The sequence below is a fragment of the Bos javanicus genome, chromosome 4 (assembly GCF_032452875.1).
Source record: "Bos javanicus breed banteng chromosome 4, ARS-OSU_banteng_1.0, whole genome shotgun sequence".
Classification (NCBI taxonomy): Eukaryota; Metazoa; Chordata; class Mammalia; order Artiodactyla; family Bovidae; genus Bos; species Bos javanicus.
In genome coordinates this window covers 32291093-32313994 of record NC_083871.1, presented here as the reverse complement: position 1 = coordinate 32313994, position 22902 = coordinate 32291093, and positions in this window count along the sequence as shown.

The following is a 22902-nucleotide window of genomic DNA, read 5'->3' as shown; positions in this document are numbered from 1 at the left end:
TTTCTTCCTATTTTGATAGGTCTAATTAATAACAAGTGACTTATTAAAATCAGGTTGATACTGCTTTGAGTCCAAGAAGGCAATGACACCCCACTCCAGTACTCTTGCCTGGAAAATCCCATGGACAGAGGAGCCTGGTAGGCTGCAGTCCATGGGGTTGCTAAGAGTCAGGCACGACTTGAGTCACTTCACTTTTAATTTTCCTTTCATGCATTGGAGAAGGAAATGGCAACCCACTCTGGTGTTCTTGCCTGGAGAATCCCAGGGACGGGGAAGCCTGGTGGGCTGCCATCTATGGGGTCACACAGAGTCAGACACAACTGAAGCGACTTAGCAGCAGCAGCTGCTTTGAGTATAACAACTCAGATTCCTCTACCTTAAAGATAAGCAGATAGTATCTGAAATTAATGTCTGGCCAAAGGATTTTCACGAGGTAAACATTTAGTGCTCAAAGGAAGGGGAAATGTTAGTAAATGTACCAATGATCTCGGCGAGGCAGCAGTGAGCAGTGGCGTAAAGTAAGATCCAGGAATTGAACCTGGGTAGCCTGGATGAAAACCAGGAATCCTAGTCACCAGATCAGCAAGAGTTAGAGGCTAGAAGCTATTTTTTCCCTGGAGCTTTGTCTCCAGTGAAACATGCATTATTCACAGAAGCAGAAACTATAAAAGCAGGTACAAAGTTTATTATTAGAGACAGCACAACAACCGCTGGGAGAACACACAGAGAAATGGTTTTTTTAGTTAAGACAGAGTGAGGCAGAGATGCACACCTGGAGAGAAAGGGTGTGAGTGTCCTCCTCAGTGAGGAGGAATGCAGCGAAGAGGCAGTAAAAGTCATTTATGTAAGTCAGTTCTTCCGAGTCTTTGTCTTCTTTCAGCCCAATTATCTGGTTTCTTTCTCTATACCTTACCTATTTGAGACCCTCCCCTGGCTGCTCATGCAGCCCTCAGCCAAGATGGATCTGGAAGTAAAGGCTTCTGGGAGGAGCAAGACTCATTATGGCGGCATTATACCCTGACTTTTGACCCACAAGGAGCTTTCTGCGCATGTATAGTGTCTCCCTTGTCCCAAACAAGGGGAGAGCGGAGATCCCTTAATCCTTTACTCAGAGTTTTGCCCCTCTTTGTACTTGCCATGACAATTACCTTAAGGTGTTTACAAGAGACAAACACTGACTATTTACCTTGTTTCTGCTGTTACTTCCATTTTGGAGAGCAAACAGGAGGCTAGTTGTAAATACCTTAACTGGAGCCCACCTATGTCTTGTCTCAGAAAATGCTAACAGTTTTAAGTATTCAGCCTGAAGCCTACTTCTTCATGTCCATGAGATGTAAACAGGAGGCCAGTTGTGAATGTCTAACCTGGAGCCCATCTATCTCCCACATCACTAACAGTTATCAGCTAGTTATTTCACCCTCTGAATTTCTCAGCAAAGGAATCTAGATACTGAATAGGAGGCAAACACACCTGCCTAGTTGCTGTTGCAGATTGTAATAAATACTTTTAAGCAGAAGTGCTGCTGTGACAGTGCTTTTGGGCAATCCCAATACTTTCTTCTTCCAAAATCATTCCTCCTTCCTATCTTCAATAGATATGTAAGAGTACATTAGTTTCTTTAGAGTCCTGTTTTTTTGGCCAAATGCTACAAGAGTGAAATCTGACAGATGAATTCGTTCCAGAGTGTTATAGAGAGTGAGCAGAAAGAACTGCAACTAACAAAACAAGATAAATGCATTTCTAACAGAAGTCTGGGAAGGTAGAGATGTTAATGTAGATAGAGGTCTTAAAGGAGACTCCCTGAAGCTGGTCACATCTCATATGGTCTGCTCTCCATCAGAAAGCTTCCCCTGGCCCTGGTGGACTAGACTTCTGTATATGCACTCCCAGCAAGCTAAGTACAAGCTAGGACTCCAGTGGGAGTGCAGGGATTCACTTCCTTTGGCTTTATCTCTTCATTTGGGGGCAGGGTCTTTTCCTTAGACACAAACCAAGTACATTTAGTCACAGCAAAATAATATCTTTAAACCTAAATAATATGAACAGTTATAGCTATAAGCTTAACTTGTGTGTGTGTTCAGTCATGTCCAACTCTTTGTGACCCCTATGGACTGTAGCCCACCAAGCTCCTCTGTCCGTGGAGTTTTCTAAGCAAGAATATTGGAGTGGGTAACCATTTCCTCCTCCAGGGGATCTTCCTGACCCAAGGATCGAACCTGCATGTCCCTCATCTCCTGCATTGCAGGTAGGTATTTACTGTTGAGCCACTAGAGAAGCCCAAGCTTATCTTACTATTAGTTACTTTTTTCCCAGTTACCTAAGGTTAGGCCTGCTCCCTGGTGAAGACATGAAGGTATTTTGGGAAAAAAAAAAAGACTTTTTTTTTTAATAATAGACCCAAACTTCAAGTAACTCAGGCCAGAAGACAAACTGCTGCTTTGAAATTTCTCAAGCTATGGCCCAAAGGTCCACCTCCCTTTGAACTTGATGGGGAAGTATTAAAAATACTTCTACTTTGGTAAGCACCAGGAGTTCAGAAGAGGACTTGTAGGAATCATGATTTGCTAGACTGCCATTCTGCTTTCTAAGATAAAGTGAAGATCAGTTTTTAAGCCTAAGATTTTTTACAATGCAACTGACAGGCCAAAAGCAATTTTCAGTTTTTCACAAAGATCCAGGGAGTAGAACTCCCTACCACACGATTAAACATTTCTTGGCAGCAGGTTGCTAGATGGGCTTGAGAGCTCTTGGCGGAAGCCATCATTAAATCATCCTTCTTCCCTCTATCACATCAGCAAACCACAGTTGATTTACAATACTTTCTGAGAAAGGCAAGTCTCAGTCCTAAGGGACATCAAAATGAAAAGCACACCAAATGAAGTGTTTAATTTCATCAGCCCAGGAATTAAGTACAACATCTTTTTCTCTGTAGTGTTTATAATAGCTTTCTGTTAGACAGACTTGATTACAGGATTATGTATAAAGTAAACTTTTTGCATAGAGTATGTGGGCTCCCCAGGTGGTGCTAGTCGTAAAGAAGCTGCCTGTTGATGCAAGAGATACAGGTTCAATCCCTGGGCCGGGAAGATCCACTGGTGTAGGAAATGGCACCCCACTCCAATATTCTTGCCTGGAGAATTCCATGGACAGAGAAGCCAGGCAGGCTACTGGGCTGTAAAGAGTCAGACATGACTGAGCAAACCCCGATACTCCAACAGATTATGTATCATTTAAAATTGTAGTGGAGAATAACATTAGAAGGTAGACTTGTTCAATTCATCCCTCATAGAACCACATGCACTTTCTTCACTGTAACAAATCATATGTCAGTATGATAGTAGTTTATTTCTTTTTATTTTTTAAATTAATAGACTACTTTTTCTTTTCCTTTTTTTAATTCAATTCAGTTCAGTTGCTCAGTCATGTCTGACTCTTTGCAACCCCATGAACCACAGCACGCCAGGCCTCCCTGTCCATCACCAACTCCTGGAGTCCACTCAAACCCATGTCCATCGAGTTGGTGATGTGATCCAACCATCTTATCCTCTGTCGTCCCCTTCTTCTCCTGCCCTCAATCTTTCCCAGCATCAGGGTCTTTTCAAATAAGTCAGCTCTTTGCATCAGGTGGCCAAAGTATTGGAGTTTCAGCTTTAGCATCAGTCCTTCCAAGGAACACCCAGGACTGATTTCCTTTAGGATGGACTGGTTGGATCTCCTTGCAGTCCAAGGGACTCTCAAGAGTCTTCTCCAACACCACAATTCAAAAACATCAATTCTTCAGCGCTTAGCTTTCTTTATAGTCCAACTCTCACATCCATACATGACCACTGGAAAAACCATAGCCTGGACTAGACAGACCTTTGTTGGCAAAGTAATGTCTCTGCTTTTTAATATGCTATCTAGGTTGGTCATAACTTTCCTTCCAAGGAGTAAGCATCTTTTAATTTCATGGCTGCAATCACCATCTGCAGTGATTTTGGAGCCCAGAAAATAAAGTCAGCCACTGTTTCCACTGTTTCCCCATCTATTTGCCATGAGGTGATGGGACTGGATGCCATGATCTTAGATTTCTCAATGTTGGGTTTTAAGCCAACTTTTGCACTCTCCTCTTCCACTTTCATCAAGAGGCTCTGTAGTTCCTCTTCACTTTCTGCCATAAGGGTGGTGTCATTGCATATCTGAGGTTATTTATGTTTCTCCCGGCAATCTTGATTCCAACTTATGCTTCTTCCAGCCCAACATTTCTCATGATGTACCCTGCAAATAAGTTAAATAAGCAGGGTGACAATATACAGCGTTGATGTACTCCTTTCCTGATTTGGAACCAGTCTATTCCATGTCCAGTTCTCACTGTTGCATCCTGACCTGCATACAGGTTTCTCAAGAGGCAGGTCATTTTTTAATTGTTGGAGGATAATTGCTTTACAATGTGTTAGTTTCTGTTGTACAACACAGAGAATCAGCTATATGTATACATATATCTCCTCTCCCTTGAGCCTCCCTACCACTCCTTCAGAGTATTTTTTTCTTACGATAGTTTTAGGTTTATAGAAGAATTAATCAGGAAGCACAGAGGTCCTATACACCTCCTTCACTGCCTTCCCTTCCCTTGAGTTTCTCCTACTCTTAAGATTGTGCATTAGTGTGATACACTTGTTGAAAGTGAGCCAATAGTCATCAACTATTATTGACTCAAGTCCATGGTTTACAATACTATTCACTTTCTCTGTTGTACATTCTCTGGGTTTGAACAAATGTTTAATGATAATGAATGACATCATTACAGTATCCTACAGAATAGTTTTCTGCAAGCCCAAAATATCTCTTTGGCTTGTGGTTTCTTTTGAGCTGAAAACAATCAAGGTCCAAGAGACTTAGGAAGAAACTTTGACCCAGGTGGCACTAGTGGTAAAGAACCTGCCTGCCAATGCAGGAGACATAAGAGACGCACTTTTGATCCCTGGGTCAGGGAGATCCCCTGGAGGAGGGCACGGCCACCCACTCCAGTATTCTCCCCTGGGAGAAACCCATGGACAGAGTAGCCTGGCAGGCTACAGACCACAGGGTCGCAAAGAGTCAGACACGACTGAGCGACTTAGGATGCATAGCATGCATGCGTTCGTTGTCTAAAGCATTTAAAGGGGCTGTTCCCAGAATAGAGCTATCGCTAGCAATATATGAAAAGAACATGGTCGAGGTGTGGTGGGGGAAATTTGGCAGGGCCTAAAGATCAGAGTCCACTCTGTGTCCCCTTGCCACTGAGTGGCCCAGCAAACATTTGTTTACCAAACATTTGCTCTTCCAACTTCATGTGAATTGCCTTCCTCTGCTTTCAAGTCCCAAATTACTACCCCCAGTATACGCTTGTATTTAGCCACAGAGGGCATTTCAGTGAGGTTTCAGTCATTTTGCTGAGATCCTCAGTTTTCCTGTGTCTGTCCCATGTACATGTTATTAAACTTTTGTGTGATTTTTCTCCTATTAATCTGTCTCAAGTCAATTTAGTTCTCAGACCAGCCAGAAGAACCTAGAAGAACAAAAGAAATTTCCTTCGTCCTTAAGGTTCTTCCAAGTCTTTGCATGACGTAACGGTTTATTTATTTTCGTTGCTAAGTAATATTTCATTGCACAAATTCCAACAATTTGTTTATCTTTTGTTTCTCCATCCTTTATCACTAAAGGACATCTTTGTTGCTTTTGGAAATTATGGATAAAATTGTTATAAAAATCTGTTTGCAAATTTTTGTGTGAACATAGTTTTTTAACCCATTTGGGCAAATACCAAGGAGCATGAGTATTTGGTCATACATAAACGGATGTTTAGTTTTATAAGGAACTGCAAAACTGTTTTCCAAAGTGACTGTAACATTTTACATTCCTACCAACAACGAAAGAGAGTTCCTGTTGCTTCACATATTTGTTAGTCTTTGGTGTTGTCCATGTTTTGGGTTTTAGCCTTTCTAATAGGTACCTGGAGAAGGCAATGGCACCCCACTCCAGTATTCTTGCCTGGAAAATCCCATGGACGGAGGAGCCTGGTAGGCTGCAGTCCATGGGGACGCTAGGAGTCGGACAGGACTGAGCGACTTCACTTTCACTTTTCACTTTCATGCATTGGAGAAGGAAATGGCAACCCACTCCAGTGTTCTTGCCTGGAGAATCCCAGGGACGGGGGAGCCTGGTGGGCTGCCGTCTATGGGGTCACACAGAGTCGGACACGACTGAAGCGACTTAGCAGCAGCGGCAGTAGGTACCTAGTGACATCTGATTGTTTTATTTATTTATTCACTTATTTATTAGGCTGCACTTGATCTTAATTGTGGCATTTGGGATCTTTAGTTGTGGTATGTGGGATCTAGTCCCCTGACCGGGGATTGAACCTGTGCCCTATGCATTGGAAGCAGAGTCTTAGCCACTGGACCATCCAGGAAGCCCTCATTGCTGTTTTAATTTGTCCACATACATATTGAAATATCTTAAAGCATATTGCTCCCTCCTGAACTGGGATTCTTAACCTGGAGTTGAGAGATGGGTTTCAGGACCTTTGTGAAATGGCTTGTAAAATTGTGTGTGAATTTTCTGGAACTTGGGGTCTATTTTTATTGTTAGAATTTGTGAGCTTTATCAATCACAAAGATGAAGGGCTACCATTATGTTCTATTATTTTTAAAAAATGTAAATCACTGTTACAATATTATCAGATTTCATGCTTTTAAAAGGTTGTGAAAGTAGTGAAAGTGTTAGTCACTCAGTTATTTCTGACTCTTTATGACCCCATGGACAGTATCCCACCAGGCTCTTCTGTCTGTGGAATTTCCTGGGCAAGAATACCGGAGTGGGTTGCCATTTAAAAAGGTTACTACCAGCTATTATGTTCATGATCTTCCAACACATTTGTGGAGCATTTTTAATGTGAGAAGCACAATACTAGGTACCAGAGAGTCAAAGATCAAAAACATATGAGCTTTGTTCTTAAGAAATTCTGGCTGGTGCAGCTCATGTTACCAGCCAGCAATCATAAAGGGAGACTCAAAGACTGCTATGTCGTTTACAATTATCGCTGGATGTTCAGTCCTACTTGCGCCAGTAGATGTCATTGTAGTATAGGCCAGCTCACTGATCAGCTACCTCAAAGACAAGGAATTCAGATTTTTCTTTTTTGTCTTGATTCATGAGGTACATATATAAAAGTCTTCAGGCAGATTTCTCATGTAGAGTTCTTTCTCTTACTGACACAGACATAGAAGTGCCATAAGTACAAAATTGTGGTTATTTTGAAAGTTAAAGGAGATGTTAAAGCCTAAAAAATATTTCTGCAAAAAGGATATATATAACCAGTACTATTGTAACTCATAGTGTAATGTAGCTGGTATTTTGAGACTATTATGATTTCAATATGATCTTGAGGTTTATTAAAGCTTCCATTAAAAGAAAGCAACGATTATCATTATTTATGTTTAATACAATTTGGCTATTCTCCTGTAAGACCCAAAGACAAATGGAATACTTCTAGCAAAGTGAAAGTTTTTAATTTTAGTGTTTATGACATATATGTTGTTTCAGAGAGTATTATTCTTTTCTAAAATAAGAGTTATGTACAAGGAAAAGCTGTACAAAGTGTAGCTTTTTCTAGTGCTCATTCATTCATTAAATAAATTATGCTAATGCCCAAGATTTTCCAAGCCTAGCACTAGCTTTGCAAATACAAAGATAATAAAGTATATGCCATGTCCATAAAGAGATATTCTAGTGAGAAATAATTTTTTTAAAACAAAAATTAGAGTAGCAATTACAGAGACACAGAGTCAATTAGATTTAACATGTGTTTTTTGGCTAGTCTCAAGCCAGTAAGAGACAAATGAGGTATACTAATATACAATTGTGCTGAGACTTAGAATTTTTTTTTATACTAAGTGTCTGAGGTTCTAGATTCAGTTAATGAACCAATGAGTATGTGTCTACCTTACTGCTTGTCATCCATATTCTAAAGAAGCTTTGTTGATGCACACTATTTTTCATATAAGGAGTCACTCTGGGGGACTTACCCATCAGTCCAGTGATTAAGACTCCCCCTTCCACTGCAGGGGTTCAATCCCTGATTGGAGAACTAAGGCCCCACATGCTGCAGGGTATGGCCAAAAATTTTAAAACAGAGAAAAGGGAGTCACTTTGAAGAGGCTCTTTTGTTTTTCAATGTTTGTCAAGTAAATGGGTGTGAATTGAAAGGCTGTCTAATTTGTATTGGGATGGTTGACACAGGAAACTGTTTTTATGAGGCCAACGTTATCCTGATACCGAAATCAGACAAAATTATTTTAAGAAAATAAAGCTACTGACTAATATTCTGCATAAAATTCCCAACAAAGTATTGTCAAATCAAATCCAACAATATGGATAATGCATATCCCAAAAGGATAAAGCATCCTGTTTAAGGAAGTGTGTCCCAGGAAGGCAAGTTGGCTTAATATTGTAACAAAATCAATGTAATTTACACTATCAATAGACTAAAGAATAAAAACTGTATGATCATTCCAATGGATGCACAAAAAGAATTAAACAAAATTTGACATTCGTTCATGATATAAACTCTAAGCAGACTAGAAATAGAAACTTACTCAACTTAATAAAAGATTTATGAAAAAGCTATAACTAACATTAGACTTAACAGTGAAAGACTAGATGCTTTCTTCTACTTTCAGGAACAAGGGAGGATTGTATACTCCCACCATTGCTATTTACTACCTTTTGGAGGTTGTAGCCAGTGCAAGAAGGAAAGGTAAAAAATGCAGAGATTGAAAAAGAAGAAATTAAGCTGTTTCTATTTGCAGGTGACATGACTACATAAAAAATCCCCAAGAATTTACAAAATAGTTTCTGTAACTAACGGGTGAATTTAACAAGGTTGTAGGATACATGCTCAATATGCAAAAATCAATTGTGTACATATGTTAGCAAAAGTTGGAAAGTGAAATAAAAAGTACCATGTCACAATAGAACTAAAACCATTAAATACTTTAACTTTGTGTCAGTTTTATATGCTGAAAACTACAAAATATTGATAAGTGTTGGTCGTTTAGTCATGTCCAACCTTTTACAACCCTACAGACTGTAGCCCACCAGGCTCCTCAGTCCATGGAATTCTCCAGGCAAGACTACTGGGGTGGGAAGTCATTCCCTTCTCCAGGGGATTTTCCCAACCCAGGGATCAATCCCAGGTCTCTTGCATTACAGGTAGATTCTTTACTGTTTAAACCTTCAGGGAAGTCCAAAATACTGACAGTAGAATCAGAATCTCTAAAGAAAGAAGTGTCTGTGTTCATGGACTGGAAGACTCAATATTAAGATTCCAGTTATTCCCAATTGTTGTAGATTCAGAGTAATTCTAATAAAAATTGCAGCATTCTTTCTTTTCTTTTCTGGAAACTGGCAAGCATATCTTGAACTTATATAGGAAAGCGAAAAGGATAGTCAAAACAATTCTGCAGAAAAATGGCTAAACTAAATGAAAGGTAAAACAATTATGAAAAAAGATAAAAGTTGGAAGAATCACATCACTACCTGATTTCAAAACTTACAAGCCACAGTAATTAATACAGTGTGGTACCGGCAAAAGTATAGACACAGAACAGTGAAGCAGACTATACCAAAAGTTGTCAAACTACAGCCTAAAAGCCTAATCTGGCCTGCTCTCTGTTTTGAAAAGAAAGTTTTGTTGACACAAAAAAATCGTCAGGCTTTTTTGTTTACATATTGTCCATGGCTGCGGCTATGCTGTAATGACAGGGTCGATTAGTTACAGGGAAGATTGTAGCCTGCCGTCCTAAAATCTTTCTTATCCATTTCTTTACAGGAAAAGTTGGCCAAACCCTAGATCAGAATCCAAACATAAAACAACTCATACATGATCAATTGATTTTTGACGAACATGCTGCGAAGACTATGCAATCATGTGATGTAGAAATTCTAGGCTTTCAGTATGTTGCTGCTGCAACAACAGATGCTGGACATACATGTACAAAAAATCTGAACGCTGACTTATACGTTACACTATAGTAAAAATTTAACTCAAAATAGACCACAGACCTAAATGTAAAACCTAAAGTATAACATTTCTAGGAGGAAAGAGGTGAAAATCTTTGTGAACGTGGGTTAGGCAAAAATTTTGTAAAGAGCATCCAAAAAAATTCAAACCAAAATAGAAAAAGTTGATAAACAGGACTTGATCAAAATTAAAAGCATCCACTCTTCAAAAAACAATATTAAGAAAATGAAAGAGAAGCCACAGACTGGAAATAAATATTTATAAAACACTATCTAGTAAAAGACTGATTTCATTAATGTGCTGCTGCTGCTGCTGCTAAGTCGCTTCAGTCGTGTCCGACTCTGTGCAACCCCATAGACGGCAGCTCACCAGGCTCCCCCGCCCCTGGGATTCTCCAGGCAAGAACACAGGAGTGGGTCACCATTTCCTTCTCCAATGCATGAAAGGAAAAGTGAAAGCGAAGTCGCTCAGTCTTGTCTGACTCTTAGCAACCCCATGGACTGCAGCCCACCAGGCTCCTCTGTCCATGGGATTTTCCAGACAAGAGTACTGGAGTGGGTTGCCATTGCCTTCTCCATTATTAATGTGTAAAGAACCCTAACAACTCAATAATTACAAACAAAGTCATTTAAAAAATGGAGAAAATATGTGAACAGACATTTCATACATAAATTCATACATAATGAAATTTCATGCATTTCATAAATTAAAACTACAGTGAGATATCATCACAGATCTCTTAGTGTCGGTGAGGGGATGCTGTGCCACTGGTCTCATACACTGCGGGTAACATGAAAAATGGTGCAGCCACTTTGAAAAAACAACATGACAGTTTTTTATGAAGTTAAACGTGTTCTTTCTACATGACTGAACTCATCATCCAGGTTTTTACCCAGAAGAAATACAAATATATGTTTACAAAAGACTGGTACATAAGTGCTTATGGAAGCCTATTCATAACCACCAGAAAAAAAAATGCAAACAACACAGATGTTCATTACATGTGAAAGGATGAGTAAATAACAGTATGTCTGCAATGTGTACACACGTACTGTGATGCATTCCATACGATGGAATTCCATACCATAGGCTATGACTCAGCAGTACAAGGGACAGATGTCAAATGCGTTACGCTAACTGAAAGAAGTCAAACTTATAAGGCCACATGCTATCTGTCTCAACCTATGTGACACTGTGGGAAAGTTAAAACCATAGGGATAGCTGTAGGCCAGGGAGTGACCACAAAGGGGTACATGGGAACTTTTGGGAGTGGTAGAAATGTATCATAAATTGTGATAGTGGTTATATGACTGGATATATTTTCCAGAATTCATAAAATCATACATCTAAAAGGTGATTATGGGGAATTCCCTGGAGGTCCAGTGGTTAGGACTCTGCTTTCAGCCTTGCTGCTGCTGCTGCTAAGTCGCTTCAGTCATGTCCGACTCTGTACGACCCCATAGACGGCAGCCAGCCTTGAGATGCTGCCAAAAGCAAAAGTCAATTTTACTGTCTGTAAATCATATTCCAGTAAGTCTGACTCTTAAAAATGGCTGTCAGGGAACTTCCCTGGTGGTCTAGTAGCTAAGACTCCGCACTTCCAAAGCAGGGGGCCCTGGTTCGATCCCTGGTAGGGGATCTAGATCCCACATGCTCCAACTAAGACCCAGGGCAGCCAAAAAAAAAATTTTTTTTTAAAGTGGCCATCAAGTAAATGAAGGATTTCAAGTGAAAGTCAAAAAGCTGACTATCTTGTGTTGGGAGGAAATTCAAAATTCAAACTAGAGAGTTAATTTAGAAGAAATTCAGAAACCTGTATAAACTTTTGTATAGTCAAACTTTTGGATATGTGAGGTCTCACAACATATACCTTATGAATATCAAGGGGCTCCGGTATATACTATAAAGTACAAGAGTTTAATAAGAATCTATTTTTCACATGAGAGATTTACAAGCATTTAAGGAGGAGGTTGGAGAAGGAAATGGCAACCCACTCCAGTGTTCTTGCCTGGAGAATCCCAGGGACGGGGGAGCCTGGTGGGCTGCCGTTTATGGGGTCGCACAGAGTCGGACACGACTGAAGCGACTCGGCAGTAGCAGCAGCAACAAGGAGGTTGGTAACTGTCCCTAGAGGCTCAGGAAAACCCTAGTAGAGATAATGATGTTACCTCTTCAGTAGCTTCTTAAAGGAAACTGAAAGTGTTAGCCGCTCAGTTGTGTCAGACTCTTGGAGACCCCATAGATTATACGTAGCCCACCAGGCTCTTCTGTCCATGGGATTCTCCAGGTAAGAATACTGGAGTGGGTTGCCATTCCTTTCTCCAGGGGATCTTCCTGACCCAGGGATCGAACCTGGATCTTCTGCATTGCAGGCAGATTCTTTACCATCTGAATTACTAGAGAAGCCCTCTTAAAAGATGAGTCAAGGATAAAATTGAAGAGAAAGGCAGTCTAGACAGAAAGAATAACCTAATGAACTAAGGCTTGAGGGAGGAAGGCGTCGTCTAGGAAAGATAGTTTTTTTTTTTTTTTTTAGCTTTATATTTCATAGAAGAATGTGTGTGTGTTAGTTGCTCAGTCGTGTCCGACTCTTTGTGACCCCATGAACTGTAGCCCGCCAGGCTTCTCTGTCCATGGAATTCTCCAGGCAAGAATATTGGAGTGGATTGCCATTCCCTCCTCCAGAGCATCTTCCCGACCCAGGGATCAAACTCTGGCCTCCTGTATCACAGGCAGATTCTTTACCGTTTGAGCTATAGAGAAGTCTTCATGGAAAGATAGGTATTTTTGAAAGATTGAAGTACAGTTACTCATTATATTGCACTTTTAAACTTTTCTCTTGCTTAATTTGTTCCCTTCAATTATTGCACATATTCCGGAACACCTATTTCGTGCCATGTACTGGGTAACATTTAAGCTCTAGTTTCTGTTCTCTAGGAGCTCATGGGATCTCTCTCTCTTTCACACACACATACACAAGTTACTATTATAAGATTTTAGACAGGGGTATATGCATGCATCGGAGAAGGCAATGGCACCCCACTCCAGTACTCTTGCCTGGAAAATCCCATGGATGGAGGAGCCTGGTAGGCTGCAGTCCATGAGGTCGCAAAGAGTTGGACACGACTGAGCGACTTCACTTTCACTTTTCACTTTCATGCGTTGGAGAAGGAAATGCTAACCCACTCCAGTGTCCTTGCCTGGAGAATCCCAGGGACGGGGGAGCCTGATGGGCTGCCGTCTATGGGGTTGCACAGAGTTGGACATGACTGAAGCAGCAGCAGCATATGCATGCATATGCATATGCAAGCATATGCTTGCATGTGCAAGCTGCTCTGAGAATAGAGGGTCTAACTCAGCATGGTGTCTGTGAGAAACTGATGGTGAAAAGCTAAGCAACCAAAAGAATATTGAAGTATGAGCAAGGTTTGTCAAATAGACAGGGAATGAATGTCTTGCAAGGCAGAGGGAATAGCATGTGCAAAAACACAGAAGCAGAAGAAAACATGGAACTTGTAGAAAACGGCAAGTCATTTAGCAAAGCTTGAGAGCGAGGGACAGGGAGCATTTGAATGCACAGTTGAAGAGCAGATGTGGTTAGAAGTGCGGACAAAGGTTGTTTCCAAGCTAAGGCATTTGAACTTGTTCTGTAGAAAATTGAGAGCTACAGAAATATTTTACCCAGAGTAATGAAACAATCAGATTTGAGTGTTAAAATACCATTTTTGCCAGCATTTTGCAATATAATTAAAGAAGAAACTGGATATAAAGAAACCAGTTTGATGATTGCTGCAAAAATTTAATTATAGGATGCTGAGGACTTTGCCTAAGGCATCAGAGAGATAAAACTGATGACCTGGGAATCAGTTAAAAGTGTGTGGGAGAGAAGTGGTGAGGGGAAAAAAGGAAATTGCGTATGTCTACCAGAGTTCTGGTTTGAGTAGCTGAATGGTAAAGCCAGTAACTGGGTTAAGTTATTACAGAAAAAGGAGCAAGTTATAAACATGACAACAAACATGATGACAATAATCATTTTTGTTGATTATTATTAATAGTAATCATTTTTCACATAGGAGATCTATGTGACTCAAATACACACATAATTAAACTAAATTTAAGTGCAACTGTAAACCAGAGAAATGTATCAATAAAAAAATTCTGGATTCTATTCTCCTATTCCCAGCCAAGGACATTTTTCTTTCCCCCTTTTCATTCAAATGCTGAAGCAGAATGGAATCTGAGACCTTGCAAACCATGTCCAGTTTGTCCTTGGGTCATTTTACTAGTGATGCAATGGTTACCTTAGAAATGAGATAAATGGAAAGTTGTTTTCTTTTGTGTTTGGGATAATTGTCTTGTTGCCTAGGAAAAGTTTTAACCTCCGGCTCTTGATGAAAGGGTACCACCTTTTGTTTTCTTAGTTGAAATCTCAAAACATGTTGTTCCAAGTTTCTTTGAAATGCCTGTGTCTTCAGTATCTTGTACAATTATAACAATAGTTACTGAGTGTCTACTATGTATCAGGCACTGTGTGAGGTACTTTAGAGATAATATTTCTTTTAATTCTCAATATTCTTATGAGGTAAAGTTAATTATTTTAAAGATGAGAAAGAAGCTCCATGAGTTTAAGAATCTTTTTACTAACTGGTTAGTGAAAAGAACCAGTATTTGCACTCTGGTTCACCTGCCTCCAAAGCCTTTGAAATTTCCATATGTTACACTGATGAAATTTATATATATAGAAAAACAAAACTTTTTAATGGAAAATTTTAAACATTAACAAAAGGATAAGGGATAATAAAACAAACTTCTATTTACTCTTCACTCAGCTTCTCCAATGATTAATTTACAGCCAATCTAGTTTCATTTTTACACATCTACTTTTTCTCCACTCCCTCCCTCTACCACCAAATTATTTTGTAGCAAATCCCAAGTATCCTATCATTTCATCTGTACATAAGTGAAGTCGCTCAGTTGTGTCCAACTCTTAGCGACCCCATGGACTGCAGCCCACCAGGCTCCTCCATCCATGGGATTTTCCAGGCAAGAGTACTGGAGTGGGGTGCCATTGCCTTCTCCGATGTAGCTTTAAGAGATATCATAAAACAATGGCAACAAAAACTAACCACAATACCATTATGACACCAAAAGAAGTAGGCGATAAATTCCTTAACATCATCATATATACAGTGTTCATATTTCCCTGATTATCCGAAGTATTGCTTTTTAACAGTTGGTTGTTTGAATTAGAATGATTGGAGATAAATTTTACTTGAGGTACATTGTTTAAACTAGTTAAAACTCCGCCTCATTCGGTCCATCTATCATCACACCCACAGACACAGCAGGAACTTCCTGGCAAGTTTGTAAATGAACTATGGAATCATTTACAGTAAGTTTACAATACTTTCAGACTTGCAGATCTCTCTTTCTCTTGTTTTTATTGAAATATAATTGACATATAGCATTACATTAGTTTCATTATATTTTTACAATATAATGGTTTTGTATTTGTATGTACTACAAAATGGTCATCACAATAAGTCTAGTTAACATTTATCACTACACATGGTTAAAAATTTTTTCTTATGGTAAGAACTTTTGATATCTAATTTCTTAGCAACTTTCAAATATACAAAACATTATTATCAGCTGTAGTCATCATGCTGTATGTTACATCCCCAGGACTTATTTTATACCTGGAAGTTTGTACCTTTTGATCTCCTTTACCTATTTCTGATATAGACCAAGACAGACATGATTGGAAATCAATCCCATTGGCTATCTGTGCGAAATGAATCATTACTTTGGCACCTGAGCCAATGTAAAAAAAATTCACAGTGTTTGACTGACTAGGACCAGATCCGGTATCTTGGATCCCTTTGCTGACTGCCTCAGAAACAAGATGAAGAATTAAATGAGAGCAGAAGTTGAAGGTATATCTTCCACCAGATTAAAATGTCACACAGTAAAAAATGTAAGAGATTTAGTTCCTACACAACATCTAATAATGCTCAAGTATCAGAATTGGCTTCACCGTGTTCAGTTTTTGGATTAGGTGATGTTCGTCTCTAGTTTCCTCCCTCTCTTTGTCTTTCTTCCCCAATTCCCTTGTGGATCTGTGTTCCCCGTGTCTTCCTAGAGACTTCTAATAAAGCATTTATTTAGGTCTGGTGTGACCCCAATTTCACCTTGTCTCTAAAACTGTCCATCTTTTGCCATATCCTCCAATCAAAACCCCTTTCCTCAAGAACAAGCAAATGCAGTAGAAAGCCTATGAGCTTTGAAACTAGGCAGTCATGGAGCAGAATCCCATCTCCACTACTCTGAACTTGGCTAAGTTGGTTAACTTCTTTTTTTTTTTTTTAATTAATTAATTTATTTATTTTTGGCTGCACTGGGTTGGTTAACTTCTTTAGCATTGGTTTTAATATTAAAACCAATTAAAACCAAGTCCCATTGGAGGGACTTCCGTTGTGGTCCAGTGGTTTAAGACTCCATTCTCCTAACAGAGGAGTCCTCAGTTTGATTCTTGGTCAGGGAACTAGATCCCACATGCTGCAACTTGGAAAAAAAAAAAAAGAAAAGCCCATGAGCCACAACTAAGACCTGGCGCAGCCAAATAAAAAAAGAATTAAAACAAATATTAACCTTTGGGTTGTTGGCAGGCACGGAACATTAAGAAAGTAAAAGGGAAAGTGATGGTTGTGTCCGATTCTTTGCGGCCTCATGGACTGTAGCCAGCCAGGCTCCTCTGTTGATGGGATTCTCCAGGCAAGAATACTGGAGTGGGTTGCCATTTCCTTCCCCAGGGTCTCCCTCATTGCAGGCAGATTCTTTACCGTCTGAGCCACCAGGGAAGCCCATAACTTTCAGACAGTGTCTTCAACCAAGTCCAGGTCCCAGGCCCTGGATGCGGGCTCAGTGGATACAAATACTAGTGGTAGAGACACAGAGGTGGCCAGACGGAGAACACACTGTCAGTCAGCCTTTCTGTGTTTTATTTTGTTTTTGACAAAGACCAAACTCATGCCATCTGCCCATAACCACTTCGCCAAATCAAGAAAGCTAAGTGGGCAAAACTGCCCTTCCTAACTCCACACACTCCCCTTTATGGCCATGGACTGCCCTTTCATGACTGGTAGTCCTTTTTTGGGTCCCTGAGGATGTTCCCAGATTCGGAGGCAGGGGAACAGCAGGGAGGGGAGCACATGGTACTGTGCCTGGGACTGTCCATACCAGGATCTGGAGAGGAAAAACATTCTAAATATCCACAGTTATTGGTGTTTTGTAGCCAGGCTAAGGGCAAGCAGAGGTTGAGCCAGGACTGCCTGGGTGGAGCTTCTTATTGTACAATTCAGCACATTGTTCTGGGGCCCTTGCTGGCACACCGGAGATGAGTCTTCTTCCAGTAACTGCTAAGTGAGACAGCCAAGTTCTCTAGGCTCTGAGAGGCAGATTTTAGAATGGCACTTTGGGGAGCCCTGGGGTCCCTATGATGATGGAGAAAGGGGTATTCCCTTTCTTGTGTTCATAACATATAGAACTTGTGTTCTATATGTTATGCTTTATTCAGTCTCATTTTTTGGGTCTGAAGGAAATATCATTTGGAAAAAGAACAGAGAACTTTGCCACTACTACTGCTACTACTATGGGAGAAGGAAATGGCAACCCACTCCAATGCTCTTGCCTGGAGAATCCCATGGATGCAGAAGCCTGGTGGGCTACAGTCCAAGGAGTTGCAAAGAGTTGGACACCACTGAGTGACTAAATCCAAAATTTGTTATTCTTCAAGATAGCAAAATTAAATAGCCTACCATAAACAGTAACATTAGATTTTAAAGCAAACATCAGAACTTCTTATTTTTCAAGTATTTGAAAGGGCTGTGTTTTCTAATTCTATCACTTTTCACCATTAAAAATGATGTGATGATAGAGCCACAAAAAATTTGTCAGTTAAACAAGTCTTCAAATCCCATAGGAATGAATCATGAACTATTAACTACACACACCCTTCTAAGCTCGGAGGGTAAAATTCTGTTTTCCTTAACGTAGCTGATTCAAAGGGAGCAGTTTTTCCTTGGGAGCCATGGCTTTTCTTGTCATAAATCAAATAGCTTTCCCCAAACTCTGTCTGTGGGTGTTGTTACCCTTCCATTTGGGGGGAGCACTGTGAAAGGAAAGAATGGACTCCTTACCTCACAGAGATAGTTCTATTTTGAGATTAACACAGGTTAGGAGGACCACTCCTCTAAATTTGGAAATAGTCTTCCAAATTCAAATGTAGACCCACACAGCCCACTTGAAAAAACTTTGGGAAGAGATTGTTAGGATAGTGTGGATATAGGGGAACTGATAGAATGTCTTGCGTTGTTCTTGTCCTGGATACGGTCTTCTCTCTGTGTTCTTATATCTTCTGGGTTTTTATATCTAGAAAAATTTCAGCCAAGAGGCACAGGCAGAATTTTTCCATTTCTGGTATAACTTAATAAGGACACTTATGAATGAAAATATTTGGGGAAATTAATAAACAAATGTTCTAAAATATTTCCTATTCATTCAGCAGATAACATTTCCCACAAGGCAATAAGCAGAGGAGGAAATGAACATTTATCGAATATCTATTATAGTCCAGGCTCTGTGCCAAGAACTTTAAATGTATTATCTCCTTTAATCCTCACAAATGCTATGCAAAATGTTATTTTACAGATTGGAAATTAAAGTTTCAGAGGAGTTACATAACTTTCCCAAAGTCATATATCAGGAGAGTGGTGAAGCCAAGATTCCAATATAGCCTAAATGAAAAGCCCACATTCTTTTCGTTATGCTAAAATTTGTCTTTCCTAAAAAGCATAATGAACTCAACCATAAGAAACCATATAAATTACAGAATCACAAAGAATTAGTTTGATGACAATTAGGGAAAGTGGGCCAGTGTATGTGGAATAGTGGCTTAGCAGGTGTACTGTGAGGTCAGATAGACCCGAATCTCAGAGTTTTCACTCAGCAGCCTACTGAATTGGGGGCAAGTTACAGACTTTATAGCCTGGGGTTTCCCTCATAGCTCCGTTGGTGAAGAATCTGCTTACAGAATTCAACCTGGGTTTGATTTCTGGGTCAGGAAGATCACTTGGAGAAGCAAATGTCAACCCACTCCAGTATTCTTGCCTGGGAAATCCTATGGACAAAGGGCCCTCGCCGGCTACAGTCCATGGGATTGCAAGAGTCGGATATGACTGCGACTAAACCACCACCACCACAGACTTTATAGGGGATTTTCTTTTTTTGAATTTGTTAATTAATTTATTTATCCACTCATGTACTTATCCATCTACCCACCCGCCCATCTATTCCCCCATCCACTCATCATTCCTGAGGCTATTTTAAGTAGTCAATGATAGCATGCTAAATAAAATCCTTGGCAATGTGTGATACAGAGTAAGTGCTAAGTAATTGCTGGCTACAGTCGTTTTTGCTTTTAAGAATTTGAAGACTTTGTTTCAACATCCTTAGAGAAGTAAAAGCTGGGTTTCAGAGAGTCCCAAGTTAATTTCTCAATGACACTGGCTTAAACAGTGACAGAATTAGACCTCAGCTCTTTTGAATTCTGATATATTCTTACTGTCTTTCCAGGACACAGTACATTCACCAGAGGATTTCGAGAGAGTTTTGAAATAGTCATTTTAAAAATGATCATGTTTTACAACCCCAATGGAAGAAAATAGTTGAAACCAGGGTTGTTTTTAAGAAATCCAGGATGTGGACACTGTTAGTAGTTCAATAGGCATAACTTCCTCCTCCTCTTTCTTAACATAATCCCAGCTTGGTCCAGGTGTCCACTCCTTCCCCATCTCAAGGAGAGATTCTTCTTAGTCTAAAGCAGTGCTCCTCAAACTTTAGAATACATGGCATGTTTGTTAAAACTCAGATTGCTGGACCCTCCCTTCAGCATTTCTGATTCAAGAGAGCTGGAGTGAGGCCAGAGAATTTGCATTTCTAGTAGGTTTTCAGGTTCCCAGCAGCTGGGAACTGCTTAAACTGCTGATCTGGGGACTGTCCTTTGAGAATCATTGGTTTAGGACAATCAGTCATTCCCCTGTTCTGGGAATGGCCAAGCTTCCCTGGTAGCTCAGCTACAAAGAATTGGCCTGCCATGCAGGAGACCCCAGTTGGATCCCTGGTTGGGAAGATCCCCTGGAGAAGGGAATGGCTACCCACTCCATTGCCTGGGATTGCCTGGGAAATCCCGTAGCCAGAGGAGCCTGGTGGGTTACAGTCCGTGGGCTGGCAAACAGCTGGACATGACTGACTAAGCACAGCACAGTAAATTGCCCCAGTCAGACTAAAGGCAAAGGAGCATATCCCTTGGTTGGATTTACTCTTTCTTGTTGTAGTTGAATAATGAACAGTTGTTGCTGACACCCATCTTATCATGCTGCTGCTGCTGCTGCTGCTACTAAGTCACTTCAGTCGTGTTTGACTCTGTGCGACCCCATGGACAGCAGCCCACCAGGCTCCTCTGGCCACAGGATTCTCCAGGCAAGAATACTGGAGTGGGTTGCCATTTCCTTCTCCAAGCATCTTACTATGAGTCTCAGTAAACAGACAGTGGGGCAGATGGCAGAGCAGAGAGAGGGATAGGGCCCAAGACTGGTGAAATCACTGAGACACTGAATTACCCAAGTCAGAGACTTGATCTTCCTCTGTACCTCCTGGCATGTGAGGTTGTGCAAATTTCCTTGTTTAAGCAACTTCAAATCACATCGTCTGTTACTTTCTCCATGCTTAACCACTCGATGTCAGATATATTCCTAAAACTCATTAAAATGATACTAAATGCATTTGAAATCCTTAACATTTTAATTTATTCAATTTTTTCCTCTTCCAAATAACTGATAACTTTATCTTTCATTAATGAGATAATGATATGTAAAGACAAATCTATTTCTATGCTTTAAATGGCAGAAAGTGCTCAGTAAAAGCACGATTCTATTCTTAATGCTTTCATGATATACTGTGGGCAGGAAAGACAATTCTCTTTCACAAGATTTGATGTGATTAGTTAATAGTTGTCAGTGAGAAACAAACTCTGGTACATCTCTAAATTAGGAAACACTTGAGATTCTCAGAGAAGATAAATTTCCTCTAAGGAAGCTTAGAAGATTATTCACATAATCTTAACAATTGCAGTTTGTTAGAAACTCCATTCTGTTTATAAGCTGAAGTAGGAGCAGAAGGGAAATGAATGACTTCAAATCTCCTTCATGTTTTATCTTGTTACTGTAATTACAACTATGGTAAGAATATTAAAAAAAAAAAAAAATCTCAACAAACTAGCTCTTCCTTCTGACATCACAAAACTGGAAAATATATATATATACACACACATATATATATATGTTTATCCAGTTTATTTCTTCCTTGTAGAAACACGCCATTCATTGCTTGTGACTGTAAGCAAACAATATTTTTATCTGTGATTATGATACATTTCCATATAAGATTTCTTCGTGTGAAGGGTCATTTTATTGTGGCTTAATCATTCAGTTCTCCTTCAGAAAATGTATGTTACCCAATGACAGAGCCCATCTAAGTCTTTAAGTTATTTTGAAGCGGAGCAAGTTTTTTTTTTTTACATAAGAAGTTTTGAGTTTTTCTGTTTCCTTTAAACCAGAGATCATGATGAATAGTAATAATAACCTCTGTTGCTACTTATTCTGTGTCAGGCATTGCATCATTTATAGGGACTAACTCATTTTATTTAATCATGAATTCATTCAACAAACATTTGTGGAACACTTCACATTTGCCAATCTGGTGCCGTATATTATATAGACCATTTTCAGCTAGATTTTTTCATCAGGTTGGAAAAAGAGTAGTGGTCTGACTTCAAATCCTAGGGTAAGGGCCCTATTTCCCAGGAAGTAAGAAAGAGATGAAGATGATATAAATCACGTTTTTTCTTTCTTTCTTTCTTTTGGCTGTGTCCCGTGGCTTGTGGGATTGAACTCATGCCGCCTTGCAGTGGAGCAGTGAAAGAGCAGAGTTCTAACCACTGGAATTCCCTTGTCCCTGAGTTTCTGTTCCCAGTATGATAGACTATGTTTTCCAAAGTTTGTTCCTTGATATTTCCATAAGAAGATCATAATAGGAGTGATTTTTAAAAGTTCCATGACCAAGAATTGTGTGGGGAAATGTGGGAACTCAATCATTAAACAGATTTCTTTACTAGAGGAGTTCTTAGTACCTTTAGTATGCTTTGGGGCTTTCCAAAGAGGTGCCACATTTTGCATTATTTCTCAAACTTATTTGATCATAATGTCCCCAAACCTGTACTCCCACAGAAGGCACAGTGTTCAGGCTCCTTGGCACACACTTTATAAAAGACTCTTGTAAGTTATTTCTTCTTTTAAAAGCTTCTTCATTCCTCTTTCTACTTCAACTAAGAGTTTTTTCATTCCTCCTTCTACTTCAAATCTCTCTAGTGCTCTCAAAGTTCCAGGTTTTTTTCTCCACAAATGCAAACTCCCCCACCTCCCTGACAATCTTACATGTCTTCAAGACTTCTAGTTTTTCAGAACTCACAGACATTTCTAGTAAAATCTGAGATATCTATGAAAGACATTTAGCCTCTCAAATTTCTTCATTCCTGGATGATATCGTGGCCTCAATCCACAAGGAATGGGGAAGGAGGGAAGAAGAGGACATAGGGGAAAAGGTTATAATCAGAAAGGCTAAAAAACTGTAAATTTCAGTACATAGATGAAACTTGGCACAGCCCTTCTGAAAAACTGCCAACTCCTGACTGAAACTAAAATGTATACAAATTAGAGTTATGCATTGCGTTTATCTTGGAAGCA